The 23,979-nt window shown below is 37.8% G+C and overlaps 1 long non-coding RNA gene across 2 annotated transcripts in view; it reads left to right on the top strand.

Moving 5' to 3' along the window:
* The first annotated feature begins 1,386 nt into the window (after positions 1-1,386).
* LOC122352018 overlaps positions 1,387-23,979 on the top strand; it is a 58,772-nt gene continuing 36,179 nt past the window's right edge. For both annotated transcript variants that reach the window (XR_006251830.1, XR_006251829.1), the window contains exons 1-2: positions 1,387-1,468; positions 18,420-18,648. This is a non-coding gene — a long non-coding RNA (uncharacterized LOC122352018). The remainder of the gene's footprint in view (positions 1,469-18,419; positions 18,649-23,979) is intronic.

The raw sequence follows: 23,979 nt of genomic DNA, 5'->3' as shown, positions 1-23,979 counted from the left end.
TTGTGCATTCTGTTTGAGTCCAGTGTTTGTTTTCCTGTTTGTGAAATGGTAGGGTGACCAAACAATCTCTTGACCTTATATCCTCTCCCTCTCCCATCTTCTTCCACCAAGTTCAGCCCCTCTAATGGAATCAGAGGTGACAAGTTCACATCCTCATCCAGAGAGCCCTCACTGCTGACCTAGTTTCCCTACAATGCACTAGCATTGCTCACATCCACACACACACACACACACACACACACACACACACACACACACGCATGCATTTATACACAAAAAACACAACTCTGTCCTTCGTGGGCATTAACCCCACTTTGGCAAGTGAAGGGGAAAATGTGTACCCATCCCATTTCATCACACCCCCACCATCCATTCCTCGAAACACTTCAGTGCTGGGCGGGATGCCAGCTGAGGAGGCTGGTATGTGTTGGTGATGATACACCATGCCAGTGCTCTTCTGGCAACAGAATAACTATTGAACCGTGAAGGCTTGGAACCAGAAAATTTAGACTAACACTTATAAAATATTCACATGATGATCCTGATTAAAATGCCTTTTTATGCTTTTTCTATTTATGAGGATTTAATAGAGGCCTGATAGAGACCTCAAGGAGGGATTTTTAACATTAAAAATATTTTGTGAATAATGTGAAAATTACTAGAATAAAGTGACAGAATTATGAGATTAAAGTGACGTCCCATCAGTTTATTGTCAGATTTCTTATTCAGAGTTTTAGAAGAATGTCCTCATGATATTACTTTGAACCTTTTTTTAAATTGTCTCCTTTATATTTTATTTCTCTTTCAAGAGTTTGCGTTTTGTAAAGTCTGTGTTTTCTTTTTCACTTTTCTTACAAAGATCTGTACAGTAAAACAGTAATATTATGAAATACTATTAAAATTTAAATGAACCAGCTTCTATTTTAGCATATTTTGAATGCAGTTTATTCCTGAATTTTATTATCCATTACACCGGTCTTAAGTGTCATATGATCTGTACAAAATCATTCTAATGGGGCGATTTGCTGCTCAGGAAATGTTTATTATCAATATTGAAAGCAGTGGTGAATACAAAGTTCAAAAGTTTAAAGTCCTGTTTCTTATGTACAAGCTATGTATTTATTTTAGTAAACAGAATAACTATAACTAGGTACTAACCCTGAGCCTGCCCCTAAACCTAACCTTAATCTCATATAGTTACATTGTGCTACAGTACTTTCTTATGTAAGTACACTGTGGGAAATCTTGTATAAAATAGTCATGTTATTAAAAATTATTAACATTATTTATTTGGTGATTAGTATTGAAATTACATTTTTTCTTAATGAAACATTTATCATATTATGTATAGTTTTTAATGATACATTTATCTCTTGCAGCCTTGTTCTCATTTGTGAAAAATTCAATATGCTGACTAACATATAACGTCCATGGCTTTTCTGGGAACTTTCCTCATACCGTCATATTGGTGAGTACGGACATGTCCTTTCTCTGTTTAGTGAGTAGGAGTAGTAGTGTACGGGCATGTGGGTTTGTGCTCTGAATGCATCCTCTCTTGACATCTGGCGCAGAGGGTACAAGTTTAGGGTAGGGCAAAGTTTGTTCTGTGACAAATCTGTACCCGCTTTCACACACATACACACACATACACACAAATACAGTCAAGCATGCAAACACTCACTCAAACACACACACACACACACACACACACACACCCTGAGGGCTGAATCAGAAATGCGGGTGAGGCGTGTAAGTGTCAGCCTAGGGTGAGGTGAAGCCATAAACCTTCCTAGAATTCCATCATTCTGCCCCTCTAAAGACACTGTCAGACTTCCTGCTCTATTGCACATGATGTTGAAACAAGCTGTTGACACTCTTTCATGGCTCTGCGTTTCATAGTGGCTTTAGAAGTCAACCGGTTGCACCATGTACCTACTAGATACACTATACTTCACACTGTACTGGCTGTACAAGATACTCTCATTACTGCCAATTTAAATTGATTAGACCATTTGATGTCAGGGAACTGAGAAGATAGCTGGTAGTAGCTGGATTTAGCTAGATGGTAAGGCTGGTCTTTGGGCTTACTTGCCTCTTCAGCAAGATTTCAGAGCAGCGCTACATGGATTCAGAACTCCAGATGGCAATACCAACCGCCTAGATCAGAGCTGTTTGATGTCAGGCGCATATTCAATAATGAAGCTCCAGCAAGAACAAAACTGAATGCTGTAGTCTTCAGGCTTTACCATTATGAGAAGATAACTGGGCCTCAGGGCTGAATTTTATGAGACCACGACACGAGTCTTGAATTACTAAGAATGTCATTTTCAAACATTCTTCCAAATCTTTCCACTTATACTGCATTGCTATTCTCTGTGATGAACAAGCTGGAGAAATAGAGTGGATAGATTAATCAAGAATAATCAGAAAATAAGGAACGCATTCTGTTACCATCAGTCTAAAGGGCTATTGACTAAGTTCTCATTGATTTTATGCAACTGCTTGGCAGGGATCCATAAGCAGAATAGTTTGTGTACAAGCTCGTAAGGATGCTGAAAGTGCTACAAGTATATTTAAATAGAAACGTCCACATGAAAAATAAAACAAAAATTTGTAAAACATCTTTCACAGTATTACTTTTTTAATTTAGTTTGGTCCAATAAATAAAGCTTGGCTGAGCTTAAAACACTTCTTTCCAAATCTTACTGACCCCACGTTTTTGAATGGTAACGTGTATGTTATTTGTAAGTATTTTAAACATGTACTGCAGTATTGTATGATTGGCCCATAGACTTTATAATAGACATATATGCTCTACTTATATTTAAAAGAGTAATTCACCCAAAAATGCAAATTGTCAGAATTTGATCATTCTCATGTTGTGGCAAACAAACAAACAAAAAAGAAATATTTTGAACCACTTTTACTATAACTGCATTGACAGCACAACATTGAACATCTTTTGTGAAGATTCATACAGGCAATCATGGAATTTGTACTTTTTTATGGTGATCCATATCATTAATAATTCCTGAAAGCCATGAGCACCAGGACCAGAACTATCTATTTATAAGTATTCTAACTGGATTTACTCTGTTGTTGTAAACCAGTTATTCTGCAATGATAATCATGCTTTTGAGTAAACCTAAACACACATTACGCTTGCTTGCATGCAAGGCTTTACATATACAGTATGTATACATACTTTATACCTCCACTTATAAATCCTCAACACCCACCTCAGTGACTCATGTTTTCACACTCAAACCCTCCCACGTCTGAGCAATATTGCACAGTCCATCAGAAAGCCCCTTTAATTAAAGGGAGCAAACTGAAAACACGGCTGACACACGTTGCGTAAACAAAGACTTATATATTATTACCCATCTGCCTGTGCTCTTGAGCAAAGTCTTGCGTGACACAGCCACCTTCAGCAAACACCGTCATCCAGGTGTAACTTACCTGAACGTTACTCAAGTTAAGACAGACTTGTGCAACAACATGTAGATATGTCTTCTGTTAGGGAGGGATGGCGTACGTGAAGTAAAGCATTGCTTAAGTACGTCCAATGCAATGTTAAGCATTTTGCTGATCCAATCAAAAAACATGATGTGATAATGTGACATAAAGTCCATAAAGGTTTAGCTGAAGCTATTTTTTTACATTATTTAAACTTTTCTTTGTCTTTAACAATACAGTACCATTGTACATGTATTTATATTAAATATATTTATGTATAATATAAATACCTGTAAACATTTCTAAAATATATGCTGCGTGTAAATATAAATACAAATATACTCTACACGCATTAACAAAAACCTTTATTTTTAATCATGAGCACTAGTTGTGATTGACTTTGTAGCTGTTTGGTTTGGTCAATGGCCTATAATGCTTTAATAAAGACTTTTTAAACAATCCCTATAAAAAAAAAAAAAACTGTATCCTGGATCAACGGTGCTGTAAAAATGTGCGGGCGCTAATGCACTTTATATATAGCAACAACGAGCTGCGATTACAGTCTCAGTTAAAAATGCTGAGGACATGCAAAAACATGTTGCAATGATGTGAGCTAAGTATGAAGTTTGGATGTTGTAATTATAACTTTAAGTGGTCACTTAAAAGGTTAGACATCGCCCTCAGCTGTGATGCCTCTTGTTTGGAAATTAAAGAGGAGGGGTGTGGGTGTCTCTGTCAGTTTCGCATCTGAAGCGACTTTAACACCTCCATTTAGAGCTCTGTCGATGACATTGACACACACCGTGTCCTGACATACACATGCGTTGCAACAGATGAAACAAGTGCCACATTTGTTTTCAAAGTTGCACATGAGTTATGCTACATATTGCATGAAGGCGCCTCCCAAATGTTTGATCAGGCAAATAATGCAGTGTATTGTTGGGATAACGGTGTCCCCTTGAGCCCCACGCGTAGCATCCCCAACCGGTGTCATAAATAAAGCATAGGCAGAGGAGATAGATTGACAGCAGTGTTGCAGAGAGCTGGAGATGCACAGAATAATGTGAGCTCGGCACTAACAATGCTGTCGACGGCGGCGTGCGCTTTGAAACTCTCCCAGTAGTGTGTGTTTGTAAACTGAAGAAATACTCTGTCACTGTCAAGTAGCAAATATGCCGGGATGGCTGGTTTCTTACAGTTGAAAGGAGTGCAGCAAAGGGGGAAAAAATTTAAAAAGTCCTCTGTGGCTTTCAAGCTGTTTCTTAGTTTTGTTTTGACTAGTGTGGGGAGGGGGGCACAAAATGACTGCAGTTGGTTATGTGTGCCAGCGTATCTGTTTCTTTTTGCTTTCAGTGTGGCTGTCTGCTTTCTGGGTGAATAGTGCTGAGGTGTATCCTTAAACTATATGTCAGGTAACATTATGCAGTGCTACAATGCGGTCATATTACAGAAATTTGCTATTGTAAAGTCTTAAAGGGATAGTTCACACAAAAATGGAAATTTTGTTATTATTTACTCACCTTCATTTCATCACATACAACATAAAAAAACTATCATAGTTACTAAGTAGATAAGATAGGATTCTAGAGTTAAGGCCCATTTAAGACAGATAACTGATAATTACATAAATTGTCATCGATAGCTATAACTGTTTAATAATCCACACTTAATTCAAAAATCTGCAGTTGTCATTTACCGCTTTATATACTCAAACTCTTTAAAGTCAGGTAGATGTTAATTAGGTGTTCATGTTTTTATCTTTCATCAGTGGAAGTTTCATTCTCTGTGTTGTTATTATTATAGTTGTGGTATCAACTTCCCTTTTTTCATACAATTATCTGTTAAAACTCATGCAGTAGTTCTAGTTATCATCAGTTGTGTTTTGCAACATGGCCCATTTCATATTTCACATATAATCTTAGCAGGCTAATAAATTTTGACTGTTGCCACAACATATGGAGCATATTTTAGGATAATTTGCAACGGAGTGGAAGCTTAAGTCATTTGCTGATTTGTCGGTTCTATGCTGAAGAAATAAGCAGAAACCTCGTGGTTAGAATTTCCACATCTATTTATGTCCATTTGTGACTATTTCAGAAAGACTGGCCATTTGTGGTTCTTGCCAGGCAGATCCAGCAGTTTTTATTTCCTCAAAAACTCTTATTATGACATCTTGCGTGCATGACTTTTTTTCTTCCAAGGAATACAAAAAAGTTGTCCTGGGAACCAGGTAAAAACTTGTTGAGAAGCACATGCAACTGTCGTTTCACAATATCTGAATACCAGCTGACCAATGGTATTTTAGGAATTTCCCAACCTGATGTAACCCACTGTGAAACCTCAGGGGGAAAACAAGTCACAGCTTTGAATTGCATTGTGTATGCCTGAGCAAACATCGTCTCCTAAATTGAATTCATAATGCCTCCAATCACTGAGTACATATTTGAAGAGGAAAACAGCCTTTAGTGAATTATAGCGCATGCTGTCGTAGTTGAGGACAGATGGTGTGTGAATGGAGGTCAGTTGTTTCTGTGAGAGAAAAAAATGCCCTGTTGAAGAGGATGGGTAGCACACTGTCTGCTCCACTGTTGGAGCGACGAGGTTGTGTTCAAACATCACACAACATCTGGCCCGTGTCCTCACACACTGCAGGCTGGAACATCCTCAAGTGCAGAAGACAAAATGAGCCAAGGAAAAATTTCATGAGGTTGGACTGTGCAACTGTTCCACAAGATGGGGAAAGATGGGATGGCAAGAATTTGCAGCTCCACGTTCCCATCTGCCGTTTCTGGCAGGCGGAGGAGGCTTTAAAGCCACCAAGTGGAAAGAAAAGCGAACAGGAGATTTTAGGCAGTCAGGACGTGATTTAGCAATCTAAAGGTGGCTGAACTTTTTCCTCTGAGAGGAATGGCAAATGCTCCGAGATGCTGACAGATAATCTCTTTCAAGGAACAGCAGGATTTAAAGAAATCTCTTCAGAATGGCCATATATGAATAATATATATAACTGTAGTTCTATATAATATTTTCCCTAGTATATCTGTCTGTATGTATGTACATCTGTCTGTCCATCTTTCTCTCTCTGTCTCTGTCTGTTGTTCTTTCTGTGTGTTTGTATTTCTGTGGGTCTTTGTCTGTATGTCTGTCGGTCATTCCCTTCATTCGATCTGTCTGTCTGTCAGTCAGTATTTCTGTCTGCCAGTCTGTCTGTCTGTACTGTATGTCAGCCTGTCAGTTAGTCTTTCTTTCGGTCGGTCTGTCAATCTTTCTGTCTGTGTATCTATCTGTCTGTCAGTCAGTCAGTCTGGCTCTATGTCCGTTGGTCTGTCTGTCTGTTTCTGGGGTCTTTTTGTCACTTTCTCTTTCTGCCGTTCTGTCTCTCTGTCCGTTGGTCTGTTGTTCTGTTCATCTGCCATTCTGTCTGTTTCTCTTTTGGTCTTTTTCTCTCCGTTCATCTGTCGGTATTTCTTTCTGTCTGTCTGTCTGTATGTACAGTATGTATGTATGTATGTCGGTCGATCAGCCTTTCTGTCGGTCCGTCTGTCTCTGTCCGTTGGTCTGTCTGTCCATCCATCTGTCTTTCTCTCTGCCTGTGTGTCTTGAAAATCTTCATGTTCCACAGAAAGAAAGCCGTTCAGGTTTAGAGGGAGTATGTAAATGATTAAGTAAATGCTTGAAAAATCATAATTTTCTATATATATTTCTAACCAGATTTTCCTTTCAGTCGTTTGGACCTATGCAAAAATGCACTGATGTAGCAAATTATGTTTATGAAGTTCACACTAAAAAAAGAGAAAGAAAGTGTGAGACAGCAGACTGGCGTACAACTGAGATGCACCATATGATGGATTCTCATAGTTTCGTGAGACTAGTTCCTCTTCTTAATGACTGTTTTGTTTCCGAGCGCTGCCTGGAGCATCAAATATGAGGTGGTGAGACGGAAGGGAAAACATCTTCATTGGGGAATGAACACTCTTTTTCTGTAAACTCTTTAACTTATCTCTTTCTCTTTCCTGTTCCTACATTGTGGTAACTAATCTATTGATTTGCTGTCATGAAGTGAAGGCGCCTGCTGTAATAGAAAGAGACGAAATGACGGTGAAGTGACTGTGCTTAGGCTTCTCAGTTCAAATTAAGAGATTTGAAAATAATGTAAACCTTAGAGCAGGTTTACTGGTAAAGGTTAGGTGGTTTAATACATATCCATTATATGTTAGCTTGATAGGTTACGATTGAATGTAACGTTTTTAAAAGACTCTCAGTATGAGTGAGCAGTGTATGCTGTCCCCGTGTATGCTTATTTAATATCTTACGTTACACCTGGCAAACCATGTCCATCGTTTATGCACAAGGTCTTAAGGGCATTTTATGCAGTAAGCTTTCTTGTGTGTGTGTGATCTTGCCGCCTTTGTGTACAGGCGATGCATAACACACCAGTAAACACAATAATGCCTGCTACTGCTTCAGCTTAATGATAGCAAGCAAAAGCATGCTGCGTCTCTAAATGAAGTGATTACTGTAAATATTATGTTGTATGTTGCTTGCAAATGATAGCGAATACAGCTAAAATATTAACTAAACAGAAAGGTGTTTATTTCTCCATAAAATGTGTGATAGAGTTCAGCAATTGATCATCTTTCATGTTGTTTTTTTTTTTTACCATATTAAAGCTAAATGGCATTTGATTGGCTTTTGATTGATCCTTAATACACAGCCGGTCTTTTATCTTCCGCAATGCAAAAAAGTGGTAGATTTTTGAGCTTTGCAAATGGCACAGTCAGTTATGCCCTCTGTTTCTCTCTGAAAATCTATTAGACATTTGCTGTCAACCATGTAGAATTGCATTTATACAGCACAAAGACTTTTGGCAAGGAAAGTGAGCATACAAAAACTCTCCTTTAAAAATGTTGTCACTACTTTCTTTTTCGAGTCCCCTGTGTAGTCATCAACAAGACATTTGGTCTGCACTCCTTGTTTCTTATGCGCTGGAGCTGTCTTTGACCTTTCACTCCAACCCAGTGGTGTCATTCGTTTGAAAATAGTTGCCCTATTTGAAGTTTCACAGAGGTGAGTTTCTTTTGCTTGTTGCTGATTTTTCATTTCAGGATGTGCTTTCTGTCAAAGAGAGGGTTAGCGGCTCCATTAAAGCTGAGATGCATTTGCATAAAGTCCACTGTGGCATGGCCAAGGTAGACCGGGCGTACGGATGCTGATTTCTAATTAAGAGCAAGAGGGCTGTCAGCCAGCTGTGTCAGTCCAGGACCTCAGTTTTCAGGTCAACGTCTTTCTCCATGCACAAAACATCTGATCAGACTCATATTATGTATACATACGACCAGACTGCAGCAAATTCATTGAATGGAAAGATCTCAAATCATCGCGAGGGGTCACCAACCTTGACCTTAGCAGGTAGTGATTTCCTTCAGAGTTAATCTCAACTACCATAATGCCGCAGGCAAACTACGGTAGGGATCTCATCGTGTCAGCACAAATCTGAGCGCTTCTTAAAATGAGCACACTAGTTCTTAAAACACACAATGCTGCATTATTTATAAGCCTGGGGAGAGGTGTTTTCAGATCTAATTTCTCACTCCTTATGTGTGCTGATTGTCTCTCCTAATTCCTGTTTGTTTAGTCAGGTAGATGCAAATGTGGCTCTTATTTGCATGTCAAATCGGGGCATGCGGGGTTGGGGGTTTGACAGAAGTACGAGCTAATGCACCCCCCTCTCGCTCGGGAGTGTTGAGCGAATGCATGCCTCTTATCTCCTTCCTTTGGTTCTTTCAAGAAAAAGCCAGCAATGAGGTATTAATAACTAACTGACATGCTGGGAAGGCTGGCTTTCCAAGTGATACAATGCCCGTGAGAGCGAGGGTTTTATAAAAAGGCAGATTTCCTTGTGCAGTGCATTTTATCATATTAGTGTATGTATATATATATTTTTTTAACAACAGGGGTGTCAAATAATCCCAAGCAGACCCAGCTGCTCCTGACCAACTGATAACCAGCAGAGAGTGATGTGTTTTCTCCATGTTGTGGCCGTCTGACTGGGTGAGATGTCCAATCAATAAGAAGCAACATATTAGGACTGGAGGGTGTGTGGAGTTGAGATTCAAATACCCTCTGATTTGATTGGATGTGACCCTGCACGCAAAAGTCGCAGGCGTTTTGGAGCATGTGTGTGTTCCTCACTAGAGGTGTGAAGACGACAGAGGTGGGATTTCCTGTGTACTGGCAGCTCTCACTTTGAGGCTTATCAAAATGTGGGCTCAGAAACCTGGGCTGTGTTCAGAATAGCATACTACCAGTGTTACTACTAGTATTTGTACTTTTTTTGCAGTATGTATGTATTTGTACAGTATGCACATTTCTTCTGTGTTTTCTGAAATGTGTGCTTTACGGCCACATTATAGTGTGGAACATAATGCAATGTGCTCGAATTTGGCTTTCTATTTAGTTTAAAGGTAAAATGTGGTAAATAAATAAATAGAAAATATTGGATTTGCTAATAATAAGGACATTTAGTATGCATATTTTTTTAATGGCTGTATACAGGAGTTTACTTTTTTTTCAGTATATACTGTCCAGTATGCTGTAAACTATTCCAAACCTTACATTTACATTCATAGTTCTAGTCAAACCACAGCAGGATTTTATAGTTTAATCTATAGATTGTACAGCTACTTTATTACATAATACTGTATTAAGGAGTTCTTGATGTGACATGGAAAAATGTAAATACTACTTTAAAAATATATGAGCGAATTCTTTATTTGTGTCCACAATTTTTAATTTTGTACGATTAATTAATTTCCTTATTTTAGGAAAGCCTTAGTCCTTTTGTATAAATTTATTCCATAATTTTCTTATTTAATTTTACAATTTAAATAAAATGAGGTAAAAAAAATAAGCACATTGTGACCAAGTTATCCAATTCATTTCCCACAGAATGTGTGAGCTCCGTAAAATATATATGACACAATGCATAATTAAATATTTGATGGAAGAATGTTAGCAGAGAAAGTGACAGACACATTCCCACCGTTCCAGGTTAAAGTTTTTTAGAATACGTGCACAACGACAATTTCAGTCTGATTAATGTTAAGGGAACAAGGCTGAACTGCAATCACATTATTGTGCTTAAAAAAAAACAGACTGGCAGAATTTTTGCCAGAACAAAGCAATTATATGATATTTTTACTTTTTTTGAATGAATAAACTTTTAAAGGCTAAAAATTGTTATTTAGACAACACCAAAGACTACCGAAAAAGAAAAGTAGACATTAATTTTTAATAAGACTCAAACCTCACATTGTAAAAATGATTTGCCAGTGAACTATACAATACTCTCTCTCTCTCTCTATATATATATATTTTACTGGATTCAGCTTTATTTTCTCTTTGTGCTGCCCTGTGAGTTATGACCCTGGCCTTGATTACAACCCCAGTGATATCACAAACAGGCCGACTGGTCAGTACAGGGGGTCCATATGATCAGGGCGAGACCGCTTGCGGTGCAAAAAAAGCCCTTGCGTCCATAAATTCCATTTTTATGAGCTAGACTTGATGAAACCATTTCCCTTGACACCTTGTTTTTGCTGCATCCGTTGTTAGTTTATTTCTCCTCAGCTGAGTGGTTTTATGTGCTATTTGGGGCGGACGGTGACAGAGAGGTTGTATGGGTAAGATATTGCATTGCTGCCCGTCTGAATGTGAAGACGCCCCGGCCTCTGATCTCTCCTCTGAAGCTGTCACTTCTCCCGTTCTCTGCTTCTCCAGCTCTCTCGTCTTTGCAGAGCAGCCTAGGGGTTGAAGAGCGAGGGGAATGAATGATCTGGAGGAGATGAATCAACTTTCAATTTTGACAAAGACAGATGTGGAGACACGGGGGGGAAAGAGGGAAAAATGTGTTCGGGAACAGACAAGAGCATTGAAGATTTAGGCAGAGCTGGACACACGCTGAAATGAGAAACCAGAGACATAAAACCGTGGTTCAGTTCGTCTTCAAATGTAATTATGTTTCTGTTAGGTGTTTGTGTGTTAGACATCACACATTCAGCATGCAAAAATGTGATCTGTCCAGTCAAGTCACACCTTCAAAAACTCAAGTTCAACATAATGTCAAAACCAATCTTTTCCATACAAAGAAAAAAAGTGATGATCACTGGCTGTCAGATTTGGTTAGCTTGCTTGGTTAATTAAAAACAAAAAATAGATACGCTATGATTAGATCTGCACCTGAGTTTCCATTCGCCTTAAACAAATCCAGTAGACTTTACTATCTTATATTACATAACAAACTACTAAGTTGTTAAAAAGTGTTTTCCCCTTTAGGTCAGGTCTAATCTCAACCATGTTGCCAAGTGAGTTGGAACTGCCTCTGGTGCCACCTCAAAATAAATAGGTGCGTGACACTTCTGCATACTTGTGTCTGTAATCTGGACCGCTTGCGGTGGTGTGTGTGTGTGTGTGTGTGTAGATTGGGAGCTGGATGGATAATAAGAGCTCAGTTGTCCACCAGAGTGAGGGGGGAGATATACCCTAAAGCCTTGTGTCATCCGATCAGTCATCTTCTCTCCATTCATCATGTAGTGTTCCTCCCCTGCTCTTTCTCTCTCTCTCTCAATGCACCAGTACAGAGGAAACTGGGAGCTCATAGCCTATGGGAGTTAGACTGAAACTTGATTAAGAAATATGGCCACAGCATTTGCCACCACAATTTCAACATGCAGAGCAGTTTCTGTGCACGGCAATAATTAAATAAAGTTATTCCCTTTATCTGATATGTATAAAATGAATGTTCACATACTCTGACAGCTCATCAGTTAAATTACTGCACTAACAACATTATTATTATCATTATTGACATTTTATGCTGTTCTATATCTCAAAATCAGACATTAAACTACAAACCTTATTTTACATTTACAATTACTCTTTAGTTATTTTTCATGTGGCTTCTATAGTTTAGTCATATTGCTCTAGCTGGTGTTTATGAGACATTTGGCTGTGCGTGACAGTGATTTTAATATAGTTAAGGCAGCCTTAAACATTCTTGCTCGTATTGTGTCTAAATGCATCTTTACATCTGAGTAAAATCACTGTAAAATGGCTTATTTCATTATTTCACCTTAGTTTTAAAGGCATCTAAAACTCATTATTATTTCTCCTTATTGAATACAAATTCTAGAATCAAATCAGCAGTGCTGTAATATTTCATGACGAGAGACCTTCAGAGGAAGACATTTATCTGTAACTCACCCATTCGATTCTACCGATTTAACCTATGGCCTATCAGATTACTGTACCACAATATTAGGTTGCCATAAACATAAGTGTAAAGTTTTTTATTGTTATTTTACATCATTTACCACAATTCACAATTGATTATATGTTGCTCGGCTCCAAATGTCACGTGGACAGCAAATATTCAATTACACTGTGATATATGAGGCCTCTTTGTTTTTCGGTTTCCTTTACTGGTTTGTAAATGCCCGTATTTACCGACCAGCTGTGGTAGTGATTTATAAACATCTAATTATTGAGCATGCAATCATTACATTATATTTGAGTGAGTCATTAGTCATGGTCTACCAGTCCAGTGTTTGTTGGCAACAGAGGATCAATAGTACAGTTTGTCTTATAACCATTTCTGTGTGCTGTCACCACGTAAACACTGATAGACTACGACATTCTGTGCTTGACCTCTGTGGCTATACCCTCGTTTGAGGAGATGGTTGTAATGCAATCATATCAGATCAGATTTTCAGCTTGTGGATACACCATCATAAATGTGCACCTGTGGAGAGATGAATGATGGATGCCAACTGCAGCTTGTTCTTGTGAACAGCTCCTTCCTCAGCTCCTGACAGCAGTTGGAGATTCAATTCACAACTCTGGCTTTTCAAATTGTGAGGAATTTTGACTGGGGAAAAATCCCATAATTAGAGAGGAGAGTGTATTTCTGAATAATTATGGCTTTCGTATTGTTTGTGTTTTGTGTGTGTGTGTGTGTGTGCGCATGCAGGGGTGAGAAAACATTAATATGCATATTTGCGCTTCTGTTTGTGCATGTAATATTCAGTTTGGCACGTGTTTGTGTGTGTATTAACCTCTAGTATTTTTTTACTAGCAAACGATTTGCTTATAATGTCCTTGAAAATTAAATTGAACCAAAGTGTTTGGTGTGCATAATGGTTAATATGCTTTTTGCTGTTTTAATTGCATTAAAGTGAAGCAAGATGCAATTGCTGGGGCGACGGCAGTGCGTGGGAGCTGTGTCATAAAAAAGAACTCCATATATGTAGGTGCAGGTGTGCGTGTGGGGTCACTCCGGGTCGTGTTGAGCTACAGCATGAGAAAAGAATTAGTTTGCGAGCAGCCACAGTATGTCAGCGGCCCAGGCTAATCTAAGTCTGTATGACAGCAAACAGAAAAACAACATTAGCCTTTCTACCTTGAGCCAGTATACTATGCAAGGCTGCCTGAATGTCTTATTTAGCTGTAGCTGATGAACTCCATGCGGATTGAGTTGTTTGTCAAGACTTGTGCCTGACTAGTTTCTACTTTTCAGTCGCACGTTTTCGCTGTCCTTGGTGCTGAATATGTGTTTGTGGGTGTGTTTCATGGTCCTCAGAAGCCTACTCTTAAAGGGATAGTTCACACAAAACCTTTTTCAAACCTGTTGATCACCAAAAAAAAGGATAATTAATGTCATTTTCAGCATTTACTACCGCATTATTAAAATCAAAAATTGTGTTTGCTAACATTAGTTAATGCACCGTGAATTAACATGACCTAACAATGAACAGCTGTATTTTAATTAACATTAATAATAAAGTAAAATTTTGCGATAAATGTAATGTTCATTTTTCATGTTAGTTAATACATTACAAATATATTGATAAATAATGTGTTTCATTCAGTACTGAAAAGTATGGAAAATGGACATCTGATTATTTACGTACCTGCTAAACGTTTAGAGTCAATGTTCTTCATTTGAGAAGTGCTTTTCCTTCTCATTTGGTAACTACTGCAAGGGTTATGGCAGAGTTAACTAAATCTGTATAAAAATGATGTGTTTTTAAATTTAAAACAGAGACAAGAGGTGATGGGATCCAAGAGGTGAATTTGTCATGCCGAATCACTCCATTTCATGCTGTGTCTATTCATATCACTTTTCTTTTTCCTCTGTCTTTGTTTTCCCTCAGCTGTATTCTTCCCTATTTGATATCACTTTGATTCTCTTGAATGGAAATTACAGAGGATTATATGTTTGCACACCTATCTCTGTTTCTTTATTTATGCTTTTATGCATTAAAGGGACATAATTGTTGAGTGTTATAGCATCTTAATTGCTATGACCATCAATCGCCCTTGCAGGTTATGCTGTATAGACTCTATTTATCCACCCACCTGCATTCTCCCTCTCTTTCTCTCTCTCTCTCTCTCACACACACACACTATTAGTATACTGTTACTCTCTGTTTTCTGCTCACGACCAGAGACAGCAATGGGCAATCACATCAACACGTAAATCAGAAAACATGGCAACTTGTTTTACTCCTCTTTCTTTTGCTGCTCTCCCTGATGTCTCTCACCGCTGAACAACTGGCAAGGTTTCAATGAGGTGATTTAGTGTTTGTGGAAGTGGCAACTCTGCTGAGACCCGCAGTCTGTTTCCACTAACTGAGTTTCACATTAACAAGCAACATTCAGTTTCTAATGGAGCTGAACTTTCTGATCTGGCTAAGTGCAGGTGAGCAAATGGACTATGAGAATTGATACCAGGATATCTTTTTTTAGATAAATGCTGTTGGATTTGTGTGTGTGTGTGTGTGTGTGTGTGTGTGTGTGTAGTATGTGTGGCTTTATATATATATATATATATATATATATATATATATATATATATATATATATATATATATATATATATATATATATATATATAAAAAGATGTTAAAATGCTATTTGAGTGATAAGAATCTTTACAATTTTCAAAAATATATTGTTCTAACTTCCTGTTTATACCTTCTTTTAGTGAAGTTTTTTTTTAATTAAGAATTGGTTTTCATTTTATTTTATTTTTTTATTTGTTTGGCCCATAAGAAGTTTACTTCCACATTTAATGGGAAAGACAAGAAAAACTATTTACTGTATTGTAATTTTACACAGTCACAATTCAGCACAATTACATGACTTGGTATATCAGATCATCTATTGTTCTATCATTTAATTCTATTCTTTTTACAATTTAAATTCTACACTCTGTGTGTTAATTGAATGTGAATTAGCATTTGCTGATGAATTATAAATGGTGCACAACCCTTGAGAGTTGTCATAAATCACATTACTGTCACATGAGGATGTGGAGGATAACTTTAAATCTAAAGACTCAAAAGGCCCTTTTAGATACTAGCAGGTACAAGTCATATTACCTTCTGAACCACATCTTTCAATTTTACTGTCTTTATGGCATTTGCCTAATGAATATGTTAATAAGTATCAGAGCTAAGTTGAGAAAATATTTAATCCTTAATAGTATCTTTGAGAAAATGGCCTTTTAATGCCAATACCGCCGAAGGCCTGAGGGCAATATATTTTTATATAGACACCATATTACACCAGACTTTATAGTGTTTGACAGCTGTAATGACACTTGCGCATCCAGCCATACCAAAACTGCGATGGTCAATAATGTTTATTACATGTGCTAGGGTTCTGTAGTTTTCTGGGTATTTTAAATGGCTCTTGACCTTTTCCAGACAGTGACCAGAAAATGGGGGCTCAGTTCATTGCCTTTTTTATTGTGACAGGTATTTTACCATCTTTTTATGAGCATGTGACATTTGTTCATTGCTTTCATACGTCTATCCGGGTGCCAAGGTGAATCTACGTAAAATGTAAAGCTAGGGATCATTTATGAAAAAGATTTATTTATTTTTTTAAATCTTGCCCTGTAAATGGCCTGGTTTTTTGTAATAGTCAGGATAAACATTATTGCACATTAGCAGTAAGAAGGTCACTGGTTTGCTTCATCTTTTTGTTCTACACAAAACAGATGGCTGTTTTTTAACCACACTGGATGCAGTAATCATCCAAGACAAGAGCAGACAGGAGAGCTCTTGGCTTATCCATTTTACTGTGGCAGTGGTCATTTAGTTGAAGAGGTGAGCGATAGTTTGAATGGTTGATGGCTGGAATAACAGACAGAAGCTTCATGTCATTTCAAACTCAGGGTCAAGTGGAGTTTAAATGCAACTTCAAAAAAATATTGTATGTTCCTGTGTTTGTGAATCCTTTTGAATTGGCTTATAAGAGTATTTTGTTTGTGAATATCATGTAGCTACACTGGTTATGTTGGATCTTTCAGATTTACTGAAAAGAAAGGGTTTAAAGAGCCATTTGTTGTTGAATCAGACTACACTTGTCAGGCTTTATGTTATTGTGTGCAGCCCTTGAGGACGACTGGAAAGAAAGGCATGCATTATTTTGCGATACAGTCTTTTTATTGCTTAAGTGCAAATTGCAAATGAAGGTCTTACTCTGTTCCTTTTGTGTGATGCGCAGCTCAAGGCACCCTACAAACAGCAAAATTCAGTGTTAACTAATAATTAAACAACCATTCTCTTTGATCTGTTTTATGCTGTAGTTCAGATTTACAACTAGAATTGTTCTTACTCCCTCAACCACCCCCATCATTTTCACGGCCCGTATGTTTTATGACCTGTGGGACCTTGTTAGGCTTGAGACTGGTGGCGCCATGTGGGCTAGACTGCAGCGAAAGTCACCGAAGCTGCCCAAGCGTAGACTCAAGGTGCAGTCCCATAAGGGGCATTTTGAGAAGATTGGGGTCCTCTGGGAGCTGGAGGTGTAGAAGCTCACAAAACTCACCTCAAACATATAACGTTTATTTCCTCTGACATCAACATTGGTTCTATCATAAAAGCATGGTAAGGGGACATATCTCTGAACCTAGAAGGTGAAATGTTACTTTTGATGGCCGTCAGACAACCCAAATTGGAGCAGACAAGATCTTTAAAGGTATAGTTCACCAAAAATGAAAAAATCTGTGATCATTTGCTCATTTTTATGCTATTCCAACTTGCTTGACTTTCTTTCTTATGCAGAACTTATGCAGTGTGGCTGGATCTGAATAATTTTTATTTTATAGCTAAAAACAATGACATTTCGCAAAAATATTGTCTTTTGTGTTTATACAGGTTTGGAACAACATGAGGGTAAATAAAAGATGACAGAATTTTCACTTTTGGCTGAAATATCTCTTTAATGTGTCAAGAATTGTCTCATTCGAGTCTGCCTTTTTGTTTCTAATGCATTTTAAGACAAACAACGGAGATAATGTTGATGCTTAGTTTGAGAATTGACTTACACTGCTTTCAAAAGGTTGTAGAAAATCACTGGACTTATAAAAGGAGAACATGATTCAAGTTATAGAGTAAATGATGAAAGACTATTCATTTTGAGGGGGAACTATGCCTTTAAGGTGTTTTTTTTTTTTTTTTTTTTATGTGATAACTCATCATAGCGAGTGTGCTTTAATGCTAGGTGTGTTAATTCAGGTCACGCGCAATACAACTAAGTTAAAATTAATGAAAAATCTTCAGGTTGCTATTTTTGGCAGAACCATGCGGCAACACAGCCCATGAGAGCCGGAGCATTGCCAGAGTCTTGCCCTGATAGAGCTGCTCTCAGCTGGATGCCAGGTGAACGTAATTTTGAATGCTCAAGAAAGATGATCAGCATCACTGATTCCTTCTTAATGAGTAGCATAGGTTTAGAATTGCTTTTAAATCAGGATTGCTTTGCAGTACAGGCGTGACTCAAGGACTAATATTAGGCCCAGACCCATGGTGATGCAAGTGACTTGTTTTTAGTTTTCCTGCTGTGCTCACCTCAGCACGTTGTCTTATTCTGTCTTCACACCTCCTTTGCAGTTTTGAGCACACCGCGAAGCCGCAGCCAGATCTTCTGCCGCCCTGTTAAAGGAGGCCCTGACATTCGCCGGAGACAGCTCATCAAACAGCCTGTTGCTAATTGTCCGCGAAGACCCAGATCACCCATGTCACGCTCATGCGGAGTTGCTCGAGGACAGCCCTGTAACCCTGAGTGATGTAGAGCCGGTCATCTTTAACAAACTCTGATGTGAGAGAGATGGCAATGAAGGTCAGTGGCTAATTTTTTTTTGCTGGTGTGATGGTCAGTTAAACACTCACAAGAGGATAAGAGAGAAACTGAGACAGAGAGTGTTTGTGGACAATAGTAATCTTGGACTAAAGCCCTGAGGGTGTTAGAGCAAACTTTCACTCAGCAGACGATCAATACTGAGAACATTCAGGTCTGGCAGTTTACAACTACAATAATGAGTTTAATCAGCACAACACGCTTCCTCAAGGAACCAAAACAAACAGTGCTGCCGGACCACCCCTGCCCTGGCTAAATGTCCCAGCCACATTTAAGGTCTTAAACCAAATTATATTGCAGGAAATCTTTAGTGTGAAATTATTTTTATTTGGCATCACAATAAATTAAAAGAATCATATCATACTTTTGTCTTATCTTCCACCCCTTCTCTGACCTTTAGAAATAATGCAGACATTTTTTGGTACTGTGCCTTTAAGACTTATATATATATTGTATGTGAAATGATTTGTTGAACAGTTTCGACAAACTGACTTTGATCCACTTTGTTTTGTGTTTGGGTCAAAGCAGGTCTAGGTATGATATATGGACATATCTGGACAATCTTTTTAGCAGCAGGCTCTTTGCTATGCCTGCATCACATTGTGACAGGTTCACAAAACATTAACATGAGCTGCACAAAACTGTTAAGATTAGCTTGAAATGGTCAGGGACCTTGTGAAAATGAACTTTAGCTCTGTTTTTTGAATGTTTGGAAAGATGTGCAGAGGGCAGGTGTAATGTATAGCCAGGAAAGCACAATATTTGATGGATTTTCCACATTATATTAGTTCTACTGGCTTTTAATAATCACAGTATCTCTGCTACTTTCTCCAGTTTACCTTGCCGTGCAGGGCTTAACTGTATTAATGTGCATGTTCCCCTATTATAATGTAATGTAATTTATCTTTATACAGAATATCTTTATACTGAAACTGATCTGACTACTGAAAATAAAGACCTTGATTTCCTTGATATAGTTTAGAAATTAGTTGTTTTTATCTTTTAGGTCTAGGATTTTGAGGACACACTATGTTTTAACATTACAATAAGCCCTTAAATTTCAATGCATGTATGTACAGATAAACATAAGATTGTTTGTTGACATGCTTTTGTATGTATTATGATGCAAAACAACAGGGGAATGCAGTAGCTTTCTAATGCTTGCATGCATGGAAATTAAATTCAGCTCTCTCACCAGCATTAGTCAGAATCCAACAAACAGCAGCATGGCATTTATTCTGCCGTAAAATCTTATTTGTAATTCCAATAGCCATTAAGATGCATCAATTAATTATCTGATTCATTTAGCGCCTAATAAACGTCAAACGTTCATTTAAGACGAAGATGTTCCACAGTACTAATTACACCATCTCCAGTCTTTACCGGTAGCTTTTTGATCACTCTGTATTTAATATTTTCTAGTGACCTTTTGAGAATGACCAGCAAATCTGAGGCACATTCATTTCCTTTCTGGAGCAAATTTCTTCCATCTATTACCATTTGACATTTTGAGCAGCTCCGCCTAGCGTCTGCTTTACTGAGAGGGGTTAAACACAGGGCTTAAAGAAAGCGGTATGGTACAGCAGATTGTCCTTTTGTCTGTGCTGTCCCATCCATTTCAACATTATCAGGTTAGGGAGATCTAAGGCACTCCTGGGTTGCAGCATTTTCTGCATTCGCTTTGGAACGTTTTCCCTGTGACCTTTCCCCATGGCTGGATTTGGCTGCAGCGTTTCCTTCTAATTTAAGCTTTTGGCAGGTGCTGGAGCTTCATTATTGGTGCTGCTCCGTCCCCCCTACTGTCCCCCTTGGATGCTTGTCTCCCAGGCAACTGGTCGACCCACTAGGCATTGAGCTGCCCAGCATAGGAGTGCCATGTTTTTTGGTTATTGTATTTTTTTCATGTCTTTCTCTATCATGGAATCTGCATGCATTATACCCATAATTTAACACAATTGTCCCCTTCCCTCTTGATCTATTTCTATTTCTGTGTCTCAGTGCACTCCATTCTGATCAACTCATGCTGTGCTGTACTGGCATACTTGTACTTCATATTTATTATTGTTCATGCAAACTGGCATGTACTGTAAAAGGTTCTATGCTGTGTATGATATAGACATGAATTACACCTCAAAGTATATTAATATTGAGTGGAGATTTGTTATTATTTTTCATAATAGTGCCAAATAATAAGCAAAAAGAAATCAGTTTAACATGTGAGATGTATTACTAAAATTTAGAGGACTGCAAAAAATTGCAAAATGTAAACTCAGAATTGTGAATTGACCCTTTGCAGGAAGTTTGATTGACAGGCGATCTGACCAATCACAATGCTGAATCTGCCTCTCTTGTCAAACAAACAAGACAGAAAAATAGATTAACGCTGGTTAGGCCTACCTTTTGATGTTCATCCATGTTTATTTCTTGCTATATCTATAAGATATGAACGGTTCACATGCTGCTTGAACTGATCTGTTGCAACATATAAAAGAGCCACAAAGAGACTTTGTTTTATACCTAAGCTAACTGTTCTGTCTTGTCCATCAGCACGTTGTCAGTCTCCTCTCCACAATGTATTTTTCACTGTGTGAGAACATGATGTGTGGCATTAGTGCTATCAGACATAGCAACAGTAATGAAAAGGGGAGGGTCTTTACAAAGGGACAATTCCACAAAGAAAAGTTCGAGTCCTGAGTTTATATCGCACAAATCCCAGAAAAAAAAACACATCTGAACTGTAAGATAAAAAACACAATTTCCTTTATTTATTTTTTCATTCTGTGTTGAAAACAAGCTTTCATAGTATCTGGACCATGTGGCTCGGTCAGTATCTGTAATGCTGAGAGCAAACAGCTACTTTTTCTGTCTCTGTTTGTTCTTTTCTCTGTCTCTCCCCTTCATTTTCTTCGCCCTCTTTTCTCTGTGTCTTGTTCTGTTTGTATATTGAGACATAATAACATGTTGTCAAGTGCCTCGCTATGACAGTCATTTGCATATCTTAAATATGTTTTTGGGGAGCTGCTGAGATACTGACTGCTATCCATTAATGTTTCTCTTTTGCTCACTCTTTATCGTTCATCCCTCCTCTCTGGTCATCCCATTTGCATTTTATCCTCACTGAATGTGTGTTAAATGTCATATCTGGATGTGTGGGATGTCTGGAAAGCAAACTAAATCATGTACGTCTTACATGCCTGTATGTTGTGTGTTTTGAAACACAATCTCCTACGCTGTTATGTTAATGTACATGACTTTTGCTATATGTATGTATATGTATAAACAGTATGTGTTACAGGGGTTGGACAAAATAATGTGAAGGCCTGAAAACAGGTTGCACCACCATTTACTTTTTATACAGCTTTCAACATTTTTAGTCTCCGGTTAAATGTTGTATATATATATATATATATATATATATATATATATATATATTCAGAGATATTTTGAGGAGGGAATATGCTTCTCATTCTTCTCTTCCAAAACTGCCCAAAGTGGTTTGAAGTCAGACTGAAATAGCCAGGGCAGATGTCGAATTTCATCTTAGTGCTGCAACTGTCCAGCTCTTTATGATCATCACACCATCTTTTTTGCATTTTAGCATTGGCATCTCTGATTAAAGTTCTTTTATGGATATTGGCTTTGTGAAGTTCTCTGTGGTTGGTTTTTGAAGAAACAAGGTTCTTTAAGGTTCTCATGTCACATTGCTGCAGTAGTTCTGTGTTGTTTGGATATAATGCTTCTAATTTATGTTTGTGCAGATGTTTTTACATTATGAATAATTCATATTTTTCTAGAAAATAATTTTTTGCAGATCTCTATGATGTCAAAAAGTAAATGTTATCGGTTTGACTAGATGGTGGAAATAAAGCATTAGTATGTTGACTGATAGTAATGTATGTTAGCTCTCTTGAAAGCTTTTTTCACCTGCAGTTCTTAAACACAAATAAATATCTTATTTTAATCATTACTAATGGTAAAATGCAAACCAATATTTATAAACGTTAGAGCATGAAATTTTAGAATCTACTTTATGTCGTCATTGTTCCTCTCTGGAAAAACTTCAGTTGAGTGGGCTAAAAGAGGAATGAAAAAAGAGCAGCATGAAGTGTTTATGAATTACAGTGTGGTGTTAGCGGGTCAATCTGGATTGAATAAGAGGATCATCAGAAACAAAACCACAGAGTTTATTTAGCCTGACAGACCTGTTTATGTTTCATCCATTCCACCGTGTCTCTCTTTGGGCCACAACAGGCTCTTCTACCGGTCCTACATTCCCTCACTGCCTCCGTGAGGCTGAATTACAGCTGATCTCTTGCCAAGTGAAAGCATCAGCCTGCAAATAAAAGATAATGGAGACCAAATAAACACTGAAGACGGTGAGCCGGGTCCAACCCGGTAGTCGCTGTGCCCTTACAGACAGACAGAAATGTGCTTTTAAATGGGCTGCATCTGCCAGGGCTGTTGGGCCATTTGGCAGCAGTTCTGCTGGATTCATGGCTCTATTTGAAGCTAATTGGAGCAGACACCCTTAAAATGTAATAGTTATTACCATGCATTTACATGCAGACTGATATGTTGCCTAATAAGATGATTATAAATTCATTACTGATAAATGTGATAAAGACGTAAGACTGTAGAGGAAATCAAGTGACACATTTTAAGTTTGAAAAATATACTGTCACCATTTTTCCTTAGTGTCATTTAGTTTTTTCTTTATCAAGCTGACGAGATCTCTCTGAGCTGGAAATGGACCCATCAATAGGCAAATACATTTGCACTCAATTATATGTTTGTTAAGCAATGAGATATGGGTCTAATGAGGCGTGGCCATTTTTGCCGCAATCATTTACGCCTTTGAGTTATTACCATAGTAATGACGCTCTCTCAATACCTCAATTAATGCCGGCTGGTCTGCTGTAAAGCGGCTGTAGGTGTGATGTGTGCACAATTGCCCACGCAAACATTTATGGGTAATGGATTGTCCGCCAGTGACTCATAGCCAAAAATGGTTCCCGAATCTCTGACTGTATGGACTATAAGATCGATTGGCCGTCCAACCTGTGAGATCTTTTTCTTCACTAAAATGCATTCCTGCACAGGACGAACAGACAGATAGATAAATTCTAACTATACTGTATAAAAAAAAATAATAATATCAAAATAAAATGACAAAAAAGTAATAAGATTTACTACAACTTAAACCAAAGTTAAAAATAAAACGTAAAAGTATAAAAAGCAAGGTCAAAATATTATAAATATGGATAATATTAAAATAACACTGTGTTAATTATGCGCTTTTTTACAATAACCAAA

The sequence above is a fragment of the Puntigrus tetrazona genome, chromosome 9 (genome assembly GCF_018831695.1).
Source record: "Puntigrus tetrazona isolate hp1 chromosome 9, ASM1883169v1, whole genome shotgun sequence".
Taxonomy (NCBI): Eukaryota; Metazoa; Chordata; class Actinopteri; order Cypriniformes; family Cyprinidae; genus Puntigrus; species Puntigrus tetrazona.
Note: the sequence above shows the minus strand (reverse complement) of the source record. Positions and strands in the feature narration are given on the sequence as shown.